Source organism: Nyctereutes procyonoides, unplaced genomic scaffold, assembly GCF_905146905.1.
Source record: "Nyctereutes procyonoides isolate TBG_1078 unplaced genomic scaffold, NYPRO_anot_genome, whole genome shotgun sequence".
Taxonomy (NCBI): Eukaryota; Metazoa; Chordata; class Mammalia; order Carnivora; family Canidae; genus Nyctereutes; species Nyctereutes procyonoides.
In genome coordinates this window covers 1,183,389-1,196,781 of record NW_026575143.1, presented here as the reverse complement: position 1 = coordinate 1,196,781, position 13,393 = coordinate 1,183,389, and positions in this window count along the sequence as shown.

Genomic DNA, 13,393 nt, shown 5'->3' with positions numbered 1-13,393 from the left:
TCTTAGAGTCTGTGTTTTGAATTTTTAGAGGGCACTTTATATAACTTTGCTGGAATTTTTTTTATTTTAATTGAGGTATGATTGACATATAACATTGCTTTAGTTTTAGGTGTCAAAATAGTGATTTTATATATATACATATATTGAGAAATGACTACCACAATAAATCCAGTTAATATCTATCACCACACATAATTATAATTTTTTCTTGTGATAGGAATTTTTAAGATCTCCTCTCTTAGCAACTTTCAAATGTACTATGCAGTATTGTTAACTACAGTCACTATGCTGAACATGACATCCCCGGGATGTACTTATTTAGCTTACTTATAGCTGGACATTTGTACCTTTTGACTACCGACACCCATTTCACTCACCTCCACCTCCTACCTCTGGCAATAACAAATGTGTTCTCTGTATCTATGAGTTCATTTTATTATTAGATACTACATGTAAGTGAGATCACAGCATTTGTCTTTGTCTGATTTATTTCACTTAGCGTAATGCACTCAAGGACCATCCGTGTTGTATGCATATAGATACTACACATACATACTACATTTTCTTTATCCATTCATTTATCTATGAACACTTAAGTTGCTTCCGTATCTTGGGTATCGTAAATAATGTTGAATACTGAGGTACAGATACTGCCCATTTTTTAATTGGATTTTTTCCTCTAGTGAGTTGCATGAGTTCTTTACATATTTTGGATGTTAACCCCTAATCAGATACATAATTTGCAAATATTTTCTCCCATTTGGTAGGTTGTCTTCTCAGTTTGCTGATGGTTTTCTTTGCTGTGCAAAACCTTTTTAGTTTGACATGGTCCCACTTGTTTACTTTTGCTTTTGTTGCCTTTGCTTTTGATGGCAAATTGAAAAAAAAATCATCACCAAGATAGATGTCAAGGAGCTTGCTCCCTATGTTTTCTTCCAGGAATTTTATGGTTTTAGTTCTTATGGTCAAGTTTTTAATCTATTTTGAGTTGATTTTTGTGTATGGCATAAGAGAGTGGTCCAGTTTTGTTCTTTTGCATGTGGTTTTCTAGTTTCCCCAGTACCACTTATTGAAGAGACTAAAATTTCCCCATTGTATGTTCTTGGCTCCTGTGTCATAAATTAATTGACCATATATGTGTGGTTTTATTTCTGATCTCTATATTCTGTTCCATTAACTTATGTGTCCATTGTTGTTCCAATACCATATTGTTTGGAATACTATAGCTTTATGATATACTTTGAAATTCAGAAGCTTGATGCTTCCAGCTTTCTTCTTTTTCTCAATTGATTTGGCTATTAGGGGTGACTGTGTGGTTTCACACAAATTTTAGGATTCTTTTTTCTATTTCTGTGAACACTACTACTGGAATTTTGATAGAGATTTTAATGAATCTATAGGTTGCTTTCAGTAGTTTTGACTTTATAATGATATTAATTCTTACAAACCTTGAGTGTGGAATACCATCCATTCATTTGTGTCTTTTTAAATTTCTTCCCTTTTAAAATAAAATGCTTTTTAGTTTTCACTGTACAGGTCTTTCACCTTCTTGGTTAAATTTATTCACTGCTATTTTATTCTTTTTGATGCAATTATAAATGGGTTTGTTCTCTTAATTTTTATATCTGGCATTTTATTATTAATGTATAGAAAAGCAACGGATTTCTGTATATTGATTTTGTATCTTGCAACTTTAGTGAATTTTTCAGTTAGTTCTAACAGTTTTTTGGTATAGTTTTTAGGATTTTCTCCATATAAGATTATATTATCTGCAAACAAAGACAATTATATCTTTTCCTCTGTTATTTCTTTTTATTTCCTAATATATTTGACAAGAGTTTCCAGTAGCATATTGAATGGCTATTGAATGATGAGAGTATTGTCCTCTTCCTGATCTGGTGTTTATCCTTCAATTTGCTATATGGTGTAGGTATTACATTGATTGATTTTCAGATGTTAATCCATCCTTGCACTCCAGGGTAAATCCCATTTGACCTTGGTGTATAATTCTTTTAATGTATTATTGAATTTGGTTTGCTAACATTTTTTGAGGATTTTTGCATCCATGTTAATTAGGGATGTTGGGCTGTAGTTCTTTTTTCTCTTTTTAAAGATTTTATTTATTTATTCATAATAGTCACACAGAGAGAGACAGAGAGGCAGAGACACAGGCAGAGGGAGAAGCAGGCTCCATGCAGGGAGCCCGACGTGGGATTCGATCCCGGGTCTCCAGGATGGCACCCCGGGCCAAAGGCAGGCGCCAAACCGCTGCGCCACCCAGGGATCCCTAGTTCGTTTTTCTTATGGTATCCTTGTTTGGTTTTGTTATTGGGGTAATGCTGGCCTTGTAAAATGAGTTTAGAAGTATAGAAAATAGGAAGATCCTATTTTCTAGGAAGAGTTTGAAAAAGGTTAGTAGCTCTTCTAAATATTTGATAGAATTCACCAGTGAAGCCATCTGGTCCTAAACTTTTTTTTTTGGAAGACTTTTGATTACTGATTTGATCTCCTTACTAGAAATGAGTCTGTTCAGATTTTCTATTTCTTCATGACTTGGTTGTAATAGGTGTATGTTTCTAGGAATTTATCAATTTTTTTTCTAGATTGTCTAATTGGAGCAGGAAATGAGGCCTTTGGGAGGTGATTAGCTCACAAATGGCATTAGTGCCTTTGTAGGAAAGTCCCTAATGGGCTCTCTAGCCATCTTCAGCCATGAGAGGATACAATGAGAAGTCTGTAGCCCAGAAGAGGGCCCTCACCTGACTGTGCTGACACCCTGTTCTCAGGCTTCCAGCCTTCAGAACTGTGAGAAATCTATTTCTATTGTTTGTAAGCTACTCAGTCTGTGGTATTTTTATTATAGTAGCCTAAAAAGACTAATACAGACATCTTTTTGGTAAGTGTATAAGCACCATTAGGAATAAACTTTTCCTTACATTTCACCATGAAGCATCATCTGAAGCAGTGGGAATGTTATACAAAAAAAATGGAACTTGGGGTACATGAGTGGCTCAGTTGGTTAAATGCTCAACTCATGACTTAAGGATTGTGAGATCAAGCCCCATGGTGGGCTCTGGCAGTGAGTCTACTTGAGATTCTCTCTTCCTCTCCCTCTGTCCCTTCCCCATCTCTAAAATCAATCAATCAATCAATCAATCAATCAATCAATCAATCTTAAAAAAGAAAAGAAACAAAATTCCAGGGACTGAATTCTAAGCCCTGTCTTTCCAGGTTAGGCAGACTGAGAATACTTTTTAATCAACTGAAGATTATTTTAGTGGAGCTAATTAAGGAAGAACACTATCTACAAGGAAATATGGCATTTATTCTTGAGAATCTTAGAGTCTAATGAGGAAATGAAGCAGACTTAAAATGACTTAAGAACATGACCAAATACCATGTCAGTAAATAAAAATATATGTAATGAGACTCTAAGAATTATTCTGATTTTTTTTCTGCAAAAAAGACTGACTTCTCATTCTGGTAGAGAAGGTCCCTGTTCCACAACCACTATGGCTCTAAAAGGTAGTTGAGTTTGATAGAAGAGAGCCAGGCAAACTGGGTTCTAATCTTACACTATTGCTTGCTAACTGGATAAATTTTGGGGAAATTTCTTAGAGTTTCTAAGCTTTAATTTTTTTTAAAACTCTAAAATGAAGCTAAAAATAATAGTCTGTCTTTCAAAGGTTCTTGCAAACATTCACAATCTGTAAGGCTACACTGGGTAGGGCACATACTTGCCCTTACCCAAGGCTAACTGGAGAGTGCTGATTAGAGCTTCTGAGGAGAATCAAGCTTAAATGGCTTGTAGTTGGCACCCAGTCCAGGTGCAAAGGAGGTGCTACTGGGGGGCTGGTTATAGCATTACTCTCAGGAAGCAGTTGGTCCTCCTTGCAGGGACGACTCTACATATAGTGTATCTAGCCTCAACCTGGAGGAGTGCACAGAGTAAAGGTTATGGAGGATTGACAGGGTCTGGAGACCCTTACAGTAGGGGAACTGGGCCAGAATTGGTCAGGTAATATAACCCAAGGTGGAAAACCAGTCTGCTGGCAGACACCCTGAGCCCAACTTGCCTCTGACTTTGTGAATTACTCCTCATGTTCTGCTAAGAAGTTTGTACATGTGAGTAGAAAACACCACTGAGATATGACATAGAGCACTTCAAAATTCCCAACTCATTGAATGAGGAGGAATAAACCTGGGACTTAGGCCAAACTTCCAGCTAATATACAGTGAAGGTCTGTTCTGAGGCTTATCCTCAGACATAGATGTCTGGCTCCACCCTTGTGGGGAAATGCTTTGGACAACACTCTTCTTTGTGGCTTTGGGGCATTGGAGTACCTGCTAGTTCCTCTTAAGTCTCCCTGCCCTAGGATGATTTTGAATCTGTTTATATAAGACCTTATTTTTGTGAGATCTTGTCTGATAAGAAACTCTACTGGCCCTGGCTGATTCTTAGATTTATTTCATAATTAAGATCAATATTAACTTGAAAATAAGGGTTACTAGAGCTGAAAGTACCAATGTCACACAATTGCTAATCAAGCAGAGGAATTCCAGAAGGTGGCATTGGCTTATTTTGGCTGTAAGGACCCAGATATACAAAAAAGTCTGTTGTCTCAAAAGAAGTGTTGTACATATTCCCCTTGAGTATATATAAAGGACTCTCAAATCTGCCTTCTTTCGTGGTTGAAGGGTAGGATGGGGGTGGCAGACCAAAGGGGATCAGAGGTTGTGGGTTAGGGTCATGGTGGATGCGTGAGGCTGCCTGGAGCAGGACCAGCATCCTGTTTTAGGGGATGTCCCAAATAGAGTGGTAACCTTATTTCAGGAAAAAAAAAATTCCTTAAAGCTCACCCCACAATAGTCTCCCTCGGAGAAGCAGCTGTCTGTGGGAGGTATCAGAAGGCTGCACAACAAAGACATCTGGCCCAGTTTTACCATGGTCTAACCTCAGTGTGAGTGGTACATCTTCTCCTACTATTTGTTTCTTCCTTTGCTCACCCTGGTTAAAAAAAATCAGCTTGGCAGGAACATTATGTTTCTATTTATTTGCTAGAGCGCTGGGCACACAGAGCGTACCTGATACATGTTTAATGGTAATACTGTGACAACAACGAGGCAAAGACTGTGAACCCAAGGTGGCATTTAGAAAGCCAGTGGGAAGCAGGAGTCTGAAAATATATACAAGTTTGGGCAAGGCACTCACCTTTGCTATTAAGTGGCATCCAAAATTTACTGCATCCTGTGACAGATTTGAGTGGGGACATTATTCATAAGTGGTAAAGTATGTGCAAACTGTAGTGAAATCAAGCTGTGAGGACAGGAAATAGCATTCAGAGGAGCTCAGTGGTGTGTCAGCCAATGAGTAGCCTAATGGTGCGATGGCTCCCAGAGCAGCTCCAGAGCTGCGGGGGTAATTATCCCGACCTCATCACTTAGCCAGTCTGGCACCTGGGCTGAGCCTGCAGGTGGAAGATGGATCACAGAGTGTTGGCTGGGTACTATCTTTTCAGGGCTGCCCTTTGTTCTCTGTTTGTTCTTACACCAGCTGTGGGATGGTGGCTCTTGTTAACCAAAGCACAAGACAGGAAAGTAATGACTTTTAAAATTTTAGAGATCATTCTGATTAGCTGTGAGAACAGATTTGCTGTCATAAGAGAAAATAAATCAGCAATTTGAAAATGTACAAATATAACCTCTAACCTTCCCAGTATAGCAGTTTGGGTCATTTGCCTTTGGGAATTTAGAAGGCCACACACTGAGATCAACAGGTCTCCAGAAGTTGAGGTGAATCTCTCCAAAGTTCTGGGCAGTACATTCTTCTCAGACCCTCAACAGGGCACTGATTAGAGTGGCCCACAGCACCTTGGGCACTGCAGCATGGCTCTCTCATAAAACCGAAGGGACAGGGGAGCGGATGAAGTCCCCATGGTGGGGACTCAGGACACTGTGGCCCTGCAGACTCTGCAAAGGATGCCTTTTTTTAAAAACCTTTCTCAGAAACCTCTGGGTTCCATGGTACCCAGGGCCTCTCCTTATGGATGCTCAGCCTTGGAGGGGTTCCTAGGATGGAATGAAGAGGAGCTTTCCACAGTGCTTAGAACATGACAGGCTTCTGGTTTACAGGTTTATAGGTTATAGGGTAGATAAAAGGGTTGCATGGCAAGATCAAAATCGAGTTTGTATGTGGGGTCTGCCCCAGGGATCCCCCTTTCCCTGTAGGTACTTGGGCTCTTGTGCCCTGCCCCCAACCTAGCTTGACCAGGTTCTGCTGATCTCTAAGAACCAAGCATCCACCGTGGCAAGAATGACCTTCCGAGGCCTTTGGAGCTTGGCTTCCTTTAGCCTCTTGCTTATAGTTGCCCTTCTTTAGCTCATCCTGCATTAGATAATAATCCCTTACATTTGAAGAGAAGAACACTTTAGAATTTTCAAAATCTCCTTATACCAGTTATTTGATCTTTAGGAACACCTTGTATAGTAGATATCATGTTTGTTTTAAAGATAAAGAGACCAAGATAGGGAGTGAGTCTAATGTGGATAAGTCACAGCTTGAATCCAGGCTTGTTACCATTAGCCCAGTATTACTGCTTCAGGGCCCCACGTCTAGGGGGTCCCCGATGCTATGACCTGGGCAGTGCACATGGTGGCAGGTCTGGGCTCTGGAGTCAGCCTGCCCTGGTAAGAGTCCCAACTGCACTACCGATCGGCTGTGCAACTGAGGCAAATATGTTCACTTGTGTGTCTCAGTTTTTTCAATCTAGAAAATGGGATTAGAGATAGTGCCCATCTAATATGATTGTGCTAACACACACATATTAGTACAAGTAAGGAGCCTATGATAATGGCAACTACAGTCTGGTGCTCATTGTGTGCCTGGCACTGTACTGTGCTCCTTGTGTGCATTCATTTATTTCATCATCACAATAACACTAGGGGATAAATTCTCATTCCCATTTTAGAGATGAATACGCTGAGGCATGGAGAGACAGAGCAATTTCTTAGTGGTAGAGAGACCAGGAACATTGCTATTAACAACAGCATGAGACATCCTTTTAAAACAGAGCTTGGCTCCTGGTAAGCACGCAGAGAATGCTGGCTGCCACTGTGGCTGTTAAAGGCTGGAGGTGGTAAAATCTCAGTCCCACCTCCAAGATGCCTCCTCTACAGATTAGTTTCCTGAGGCCAGAAAGCCACAGTCAGGACTTCAGTTTGGCTGAAAAGGACTTTAGTCCCCTATTAAAAGGCAAAGACCCCTGGGACCACTCACGTTCAGCCTTAAGTTGCTCACATTTTAGTGACTGTGAGGCAGGTTTGATGGGGGAGAGGAGGAGAGATCTTGAGGTCACTGCTCAGAGAGGTAATAAGGGACATTGCTGTTGGTGGGGATGAGATAGAACGGGTAGAAATTTTGTAAAAAGGGAATATGAGGACTTGTCTGTCTTACCATTTTTCCCAGCTACAAAAATGATCTGTATTATAGAACCTCATTAGGGCTCATTTTCTGAGCACTCTTCTCATGAATGATTTTAATGCTTTTATGTGATGGCAATCACAGACTAATAGGGCTTCTTTGACAGATAAGTATTCAAAGTGCAGAGAGGTCAGACGACTAGACAGTAAAAATCTAGTGCTCGCACCCTAGAATCCCACCTCCCTGCGTGAATAAAATCTGCTTCCCTGTGCTCTGGGTAAGCACAAGGCATTATTGCCTATGACCCTGGTAATAAATCAAAACCTCAGTGTTGAGTTTCCTCCTTGGCCTCAGCATGGACGTAAAAGTTAGAGGCTCTTCCTCGCTAGTTTTGCTACCAAAGTTGAGCCTGTCTGATGGAGAATTTGTTAAACTTGTAGTTTCCAATCTCCTCTCCTGAAACCCAGGTTTAATGATGCTTCCCTGCCTTCCAGGTAATGAGGGTTAATTAGATAATGTTTGCGTAAGGCTTTGAAGATGAAAGCACCATATAATTGTTATTACATATCATCTCTTCCAGAAACCAGGAATGCTTCTACTTCAGGGAACATGTGAACCTGTCTTTACATGTATCACTCGCTTTAGGATCAAACTTGTCAGGCATCAGTGAACTAATGATATTGTGTAGAGTGCAGAGGATCAAATGGTCAAAACAAACAGCAGGCACTAAGAACTCCTTGGATTACCAGGAAGCAGCCGTCAGTGGGCGTGGTGATGGAGCAGCCACCCTTCAGTTGCTAGCTGCTGGCGGTGCTCAGATCACTGGGTCCCAGCACATGGGAACCTGGGTCAGCAGAGAACGCCATGAGTCCATAGGCCAGAAACAGCTGGAATGGATAGGAGAGGCAAAGATGACATTTGGAAGAACTGGGGTGACATGTCACAGGAGGGGTTTCATAGAATGAAGACCTTTCTTACCATGCTTGAAAATTATTTTAAGAGTTTCCTGATTGGTCTATTTGCTTCTTGTGCAAATTGCAATATATCCATCCATGTCCCCCCCACCTTCAGGTAATTGCCTTTTTCATCTTCCATATCTACATCTTGTGAACCTTCAGTACTATCTACTTGCCTAGAAAGTGAATCTAGTCCCTTTGAACCCTTGCTATGACTTTCAAGACCCTCTGTCATCCGCACTCCTGTTGATCTTCCTATTCTTCTCCCTCACACACTGCCCGTGGGAACTCTTTCCCAGACTGGTGTCTGCTCAGGAAAAATGCCTCTCTCCTCCCCTCGTATCTTCAGGTATACAAATCCCAGACTTTTAGCCCAGCTCCTAATTCCCTGCTGACTCTGATAGTGTAGGTCCCAAGGGTTCCCGTTCTTCAGTTAATTCTGCTTGCTCAGGACGCCTGGGTGGCTCAGCAGTTGAGCACCTGCCTTTGGCCCAGGGCGTGATCCTGGAGTCCTGGGATCGAGTCCCGTGGCGGGATCCCTGCATGGAGCCCGCTTCTCCCTTTGCCTGTGTCTCTGCCTCTCTCTCTCTCTCTGTGTCTCTCATGAATAAATAAATAAATAAAATATTTAAAAAAATTCTGCTTGCTCTTCAAACCTATGGCCCTTTTGCATAATTTCTTACATTGGTTTCTTATATTGGTTATATTCTTATGTTTATATAAATATTTCCTATGTTGCTATTTGGACTGGAAATTTAGAGAGACCAGGAATTGTTTCTTATATTCACATAGAGTGATGGGTCAGGAAGTTTTAAACTCCAAAAGGGGATAGTACTTCAGTTTCTAGCATAGTGCCTGACCTACACACCTCCAGGGAATACACTGCTCCTGATGTCAGGAGATGGGGAAGCATTTACTTTATGGTATCTTCCCCTATCATTTCATCACATTAGAGGGGGTTGGCATTTAGCATCTGTTTTTGCTTTTTTTCCATTATTCCTTTCAACTTGGTTACCCAGGGGATCCCTGGGTGGCGCAGCGGTTTGGCGCCTGCCTTTGGCCCAGGGCGTGATCCTGGAGACCCGGGATCGAGTCCCACGTCGGGCTCCTGGTGCATGGAGCCAGCTTCTCCCTCTGCCTGTGTCTCTGCCTCTCTCTCTCTCTCTCTCTCTCTCTATCATAAATAAATAAAAATTTAAAAAAAAATTAAAAAAAAATTCAACTTGGTTACCCAGAGTGTTAGGCCATCAGTGCTGGGAGCTGGTTAGACAGTCTCCAGGTCCCACCTCAGAGGGGTCAATCTAGAATCAACGTTTCAGCAAATCCCTAGCTGAGTCATGCACATGACAGTTTGAGAAGCCCTGCCTTAGAACTGCCTCATCCTCCACCTCCCTCTTTGTCCACATCATAAGTAACTTTATTAAAACCTCAAATACAAAATAATCTTCTTACCTTCAGTTGAGCATTCTGAGTTGCTATTATAGATGCACTAGTAAAATAGGAAGGAGAAACTTAGTGCCGACTTAGCTTCCTATTTCTGGTGGCCCCAGTGGTTCATAGAGGGGAAGCTGTGTGTGAGATGTGGGGACAGTGTGGCCAGTAGTCATGTCCTCTTATAGATGCCATGAGCCCTACGGGCAAGAGATATTGCTCATTTTTAAAGGCAGTCTTCTACCCAGCAACATGTTTGCTCCTATGTAAATTTTTTTCCTATTAATCCTTATATAATTGGGGCAAATGCAGCTGCTAAGAATGCCCATTTCATTATTTATGCTACATTTTGTGGTGTAGAGTGCCTGTCTTTATTTTTCTGTATTTTCAGTAGCTAATCTCAATAGTGTGGACTGACACATGTTAGGTTCAGTGTTCAGACAAACATATTCTTTACTGAATTTAGGTTTTTAAAATATGCTTCTAGGCTTTTCTAGCCTTACATAAGTGGGTGTGTTGCTTTGTACTAAGGAATTACTTTTCTCAGTACTGACCTGCCTTCCAATGGAGTAAGTAAAATTATTTTATTGTGACTTTTAGAAGGGACTCAATTCCTTCAGTTGTTAAATGGAATTAAGAATATTTATTGTCAGGGCACATGGGTGGCTCAGTGACTGAGCATCTGCCTTTAACTCAAGGTGTGATCCTGGGGTCCTGGGATGGAGTCCTGTGCCGGGCTCCCTGCAGAGAGCCTGCTTCTTCCTCTGCCTGTGTCTCTGCCTCTCTCTCTCTCTCTCTCTGCATCCCTCATGAATAAATAAATAAAATCTTTTTTTTAAGAAAAGGACATTTATTGTCATCCATGAGGGCTAGCTAAGAATGTATTACATCATCTTCTCTCCTATAGTACAGCTGAGAGATGAGGTGCTCTTTCCAAACACCCACAAAACATATCTGGATCTGAGATTCCTTATATGCCAGTCATATGAGACTTGATTATTTAGACTAGATTCTTAATCTATAACATAGCTAGGAGGATATAGGAAACTTCTAACTGAAATTCTCGCTACTCCTTTCACAAATAATGACAAAAAAATGTGACAGTTTCTCCCTTGGTTAAAAGATCTGGATGTAATAAATGATGCTACTGATTTGCTTGCATAATCCCAACAAATGTCTTATCCTGTAACCAGAATTCCTTGTAATGAATGGAAAATGGCTTCTATGTCATTTTGGAGGCTAAGAATTTAAAATGTATAATGATAAATTCCTCATATAAGTTACTTTCCATATCTTGACAGTGCATGCCCATTGTGAATTCTATTTTGAAGAAATTAAGTTGTCTAGAAACAAAAAAAATTCTGATTTCTTAGTATAATTTCACTTATGTTTCAAACTACTTTTCCTTTTATGACATATCTAGCTATTAGAATTTCATGATTACTGCTTAAAACATTGGCTTAGGATCATTAAAACAAACACTACTAAAAATAGCTTATAAGCTTTAAAAATAGTATAAAAATTTAATTAATCATATTCCCACCTCAGACACACACACACTCACTCCTACTTTCACACACAAAGTGTAATTGCGTGGCAGGCAAATGAGCTGACTGTATAGTGATTTAGCATACAGTTCTATTTCTTACATCTGTTTGGATTTAGCTCATTTCCCTGGTGCTTAAGCTGTTAGCTCACATGCAAATACCTGCTTGGAGGGGACAGAGGCCTATGCTGCTTTGGGCCTAAATTGATTGCTGAAGTTACAGGATTGAAATGCCTCAGGTAAAAAATTTAGTCAAAAGAAAAACATTAACTCGACAGCTATGTAAAGCATGCTGCCTGACAGTCAGGGATGCTCCAGGAATGGGAGCACTGCTGCAAATAAGGTCAGCAGAATTAACACTCAATTGCCCCTTGACTACGAAAGGCTGTCAAGGGGGGTTGCCACTCATCCAAAGAAATTTCTGACTTCACTGAATTTTTAGGTCAACTCCTTTATTTGCATTAACTATCCATAAATTTAAGACAAGTAATTTACTTTCTCTGCCCCACCCCATTTAAAACTGTTCTCTTAGAGAGGGTCTTTTATTTTTTTTTTCTAGTTAGTCTAATTACCTTGGTGATAATTATTTATTGATGGAGTAAGACCAGGTCAGTAGATTATATTGATAATCCAAGGTAAAAAAAAAAAATAAAAAAAAAGTAAAACTGTTCTCTTTATTATTTGTAACGGTTTTGGCCTCTCTGTGCACAAAATTGTAAAAATATGGCCAACGCTACTCCCTGGCTTATGTGCATTAAAATAATTATTCCAGCCTCAGACCCCTTTTTTCTCCCTTTCTCTCCTAACTGCATTACTGATTGCCTGGCTTCCATAAGATACTTATTCTCATATGCTTGGTGGACATTCTACTTCTACATATGAATATCTATGAAAAATGTTTTCCATACTCTCTGAACTTGACCTAAATATTAGTGTACTCTATACCAGGTTGAACTCTTCTCAACATTGATTTTCAGCTCTGTCTTTGGTAATTAATCATTTTTTGTTCTCTGATAAATATGTATGCATAATACATACTTTAAAGATATCTTCCTCTTATTTTGCTACCATATAATCTTTATGCATGTCTCTGTGTTTGTTGAGTTCTATGGAGGTACATATTCAGAAATTCCTGGGCTGTTAGGCATCTGCTAACACAATTTTACTATATATTGCTAGATTACCCACCAAATAGGCTGTAATACATATTTGTAAAGTCACCAGCACATGTGAAAATTCCTATTTTCCTTCATGTTTGCTGACATTGGTTATTATCTGATTATTTTTTATCAATGTAGCTCTGAATTGATGCCCATGTTTTGGTATTTTCTGGTTGCCTCTTCATATCCTCCATCCCACTTGTATGTCAGCAATTTGACCAAAGTTTGTGTGTGTGTGTGTGTATATATATATATATATATGATTTTATTTATATATATTATATATTTTTATTTTTTTATTGGGTTGCCTCCTTTTTTTTTCTTTTTTCTTTTCTTTTCTTTCTTTTTTTTTCTTTTACTAATTTATAGGAATTTCTTAAATACTCTGGGTATTAAACCTTTCTTGGTTATATACATTGGAAATATCTTCTCCCCATCTATCACCAGTCTTTTTACTTTGTAGTGTATTTTGTGGAACAGTCAGATCTTCCCATTTTCTTTATAGGTAGTGCTTTTCTATACATCCTCAAATAAATCTTTCCTGATCCCAAGGTCATAAAGCTATTCTCCTATTTCCCATCCCCCAGTAATAATTTGTTTGTTTTATACTAAAGTTTTAAACCCATCTGAATTTATTCTTGTTTATAGAATGAGATAGGTATGTAATTGAATATTCATATTGATGAGCTAATTTCCCCAACACCGTTGATTACATAATTTATATTTTCTCTGTATATGGGTGATACCAATTCTATTACAGCTCAATTTTGTTATGAGTATGGTTCTGTTTTAAACTCTCCATTTGGTTTCATTTCTCAATTTTTAAAATAACAAGGCCAGAAATATAATCTTTTAATCCTATACTATATCTTAATGTCTG